The sequence below is a fragment of the Micropterus dolomieu genome, linkage group LG12 (genome assembly GCF_021292245.1).
Source record: "Micropterus dolomieu isolate WLL.071019.BEF.003 ecotype Adirondacks linkage group LG12, ASM2129224v1, whole genome shotgun sequence".
Taxonomy (NCBI): Eukaryota; Metazoa; Chordata; class Actinopteri; order Centrarchiformes; family Centrarchidae; genus Micropterus; species Micropterus dolomieu.
The window spans coordinates 30,825,908-30,829,343 of NC_060161.1; positions in this window are offsets into that span (position 1 = coordinate 30,825,908).

Consider the following 3,436-nt stretch of genomic DNA (forward strand, 5'->3'; position numbering starts at 1 on the left):
TTTTTTTTTTGTCCTTGGTAGTTTCTGTAACAGTAAATGCTTCCTGGCGAATCCAATCGTACGTGGTCAAAATTAAGGTGCAACTCACTGCAAATTTACTGCTTTCCTAAATTTGTGTAACCCAAATTAAATGTTTTGGGATCCTTGTTTTAATGCTAAACATTTAATCCTCCAGGAACACTAAAATAAAGGGATGATATCTACCTGCTGTTTTGTTATCTTCGTTCAGCTTCTTTCCCTCAGTGGTGTTGGTGGTGTGAAACACATAAAATAAGATGATAATAATTAACATACTTGACAATAAATTCAACTTCACTTGCTCTAGCCATCATATAAAATGATAAAACCTATGTTGGACAAAGAGGGCACTCAGCTAAAGAAAAAACATAAAATACCTTAGAGCAATGATTAAAAATGTAACTGTTGGAGAGAGACCGGAGAAAACTTAACATACAGCAGCCTAGTTGCAGGTGTGGAGCAGCAGGCACAGAGGTTATGATTAGGATTATATTATTTATTGTATCCACACTCTAACCTGCCCAGTTGTTTATCAATACCAGTGGGTTAATTTTCATTGACATTTTTTAAAAAGAATAAATTCAGACAAGGTTTAGAATTTATTAACATTTTAAATATGAGAGTAAATGTTGTGTCTAGCACAGCAACAGTAAAGTTTTCAACAGCAAAGTCACTACATACACTCAATAACACTCACTGGAAAAAGATCTTAAATGTCAATAAAATAAAACATATTCATGACATCAAAATACTGAGTGTAGATTAGCAACGATGTTATTCATCCTGTCCCCCTCCAACATGTGATTCACTGGCTTGTCTCAGCCTGATAAGCAGTTAAACTCCATACAGACAGCTTTCTCTTCACCTTGTTCACAGCAAATTTGTATTTGCTTAGTGGTGTGGTTGTAGCTACTGTGGAAAAACCATATAGAACTACCGCTTTCAACAAGAGAAAAATGTATTTTCACTTGGCTGTCTCCCAAGGGCCCGTGTCCACCATTACGTATGACAGCATGGCTACAACAGTTTTCAGTAGTGTGTGTAGTTAGCTTGCATAGTTATTGCAGAAAGTTAGCTTCCTCCTCTTGGTTTAGTGTGCTGTTCATTTTCATTATAGCATTTGTGCGTGCGGTGTTGGAGGACAGATGACAGAAAACGCGTCGCACTTTCACAGTCTTATACACAGTCTGCAACATGCATTTTACTGACGGCCGTTTTACCAAAGCATCGGCGGAGACACCCCCCCCCCCCCCCCCCCCCCCCACACACACACACACACACACACACACACCCTCGCGGTAAAGTAAGAGCACCATAAAAAGTAGTGGGAGTTATCGTGTGCAGTGCGTGACAGGACCATCGACTGTATGATTGATAACAGCTGATATGCCACATTAGTTTCTATCATGGGTAAATAATAGGTACTCCTGCCAGACAGTAAAGTGTACTAAACTTTATAGTGTAGTGATGTTAACACAGCATATCGTTAGTGAACACTCCAGCCGCTCAGTTTTTAGTTGTCATGGTAATTGGTTACGTCCGACTATGAACCACACCCCCATTCTCTGTTTGAGAAAGAACGTTCCCCCAAAACGGCAGATAAAACTGGCTGGAGGGGGTTTTAGGTTGGAATGAGTAATAATTGTGGTTCTTGAAACATATTAGAATTAATCCGTTCTCAAATATTTTGATTTAAATTTACCAGACATATTACGGATATCTAAAAAATGTAATTTGTCAGGCAAATACTAATTTCATTTTGTGAAGTAAACCTAAATGATAACTGAACAAAAAATTAGCTGTTAAATCTCTAGGCATTTATTTTGGTATGTACAACTCAAACAATCACAAAAGCGATATTCAGAGATTTTATTAAGTTAGTATAGCTATTTATTACTATTATATTTACTAAGCCTGTGAATCATTTTATGCACTCACAGCGTTATCTGGTCAGTATGAGTCCGATTTTGTCCAGACTCTAGGAGCAGAATTAAATCCAAGCTGGGGCAGCATGGCTCCTCTCCTGGCTCTCTTTACCCTCCTCTGAGCGATCACCGTACCCGTGGTTTAATCCAAAAACCCCGTCTTCATCTTCCAACGACTGTACTTATGTTAGAGGTAACACGTGTTTCGGCAAGTTTGGAAGGAGCAACCAGCTGCTGCTTCTACAAGCGCTGCTGGTTGCCATAGCACTTCTAGGTTCATAACACTTGTGATGTGCCAAAGTACATGCAAATCCTTTGTGTACATTCCTGATGAAAGATTAACTCAATAATTGAGTAGCAACAAACCATTGCCTTTGAAGAATTGTTTAATAAATGACAGAGAAGTATTACAACAGAAGATCAGCTGGGCCAGAGGGTCTGTCCTCTAGGACAGTAACTATCGTCTTTGAGCAAAGGGATGGATCATCATTTAGACAGTGCAGGTCTTATGTTTTGGGGAACAAATATCTTCTCCCAGCCTTGACTGAACATTCAAGGCTATCTACTTACATCGCGAGTCCTCCAACATGGATGTCACCATGTTGCGCCGCCATGTTTCTACAGAAGAGTGTGTTTCGACGCTTTGTTGAATATGTACAAAAAACAAGCAGAAGTAGTCGTAGTCTTCTGGTTTATCAGAAGTAAGAAAAGAAATTTGGACAAATGGAGGACCACACGTATTATTTGTTGGCCCCTGTAGCTTCTCCTGAGCGCTAGGAAAGAGAGAGGTGTCTAGATGCCTGTGTGCTTGTGACCCCTTGTTCCTCTTAATTTTGGTCACATAATCACAAAATAAATGTCATGCATAAAGACTTCTCTTTGTCTTCTTTGACAGTAAACTGAAAATATTTTGGGTTTTAGGCTGTCGGTCATATAAAACAAGTTTTTAGAGAGTTTGAAATACTTTGGCCTTCAGGAACATGGGCACTGTATAGGGGAGAAATGTTAGGACAATTCCAAGGGCCTCTGACTGACAAGGGAGTATAAATATATTTCAAATATAATAATAAAATTAATGATCTCTTGTTTGTTTTTGGCAGTAAAAGTCAGTCAGTAGATGCGCCAGAAATACAGTGAACACAATGTTGCCTAGTAAACCAAAATCTGGTTTTCAAAAAAGGAAAGACAGAAAAGAGTTTTTCACCAATAAAGGTGGGCAGCCTTTAGTCTCTTGAGTGGTGTTAACCTGTTGGCTTAATGTCCACAGTGAAATAAGCTAGCTAGCTACAGACTCACTAAAAGAGGTTTTAACCTCAATGTGACTTTCCTAGTTAAATAAAGGTTAAGAAGACTGGTGTTAGCCTACATTTCATCAACATTTCATCAGTGCACAGAAACGTTTAGCAAGATATTCATATTAACTTGTTGTCCCCGCCCCTTTTAGCAGACTAACAACAGGTGAGTCAGCAGCAGCCCAGTCTCCCCATAACTGT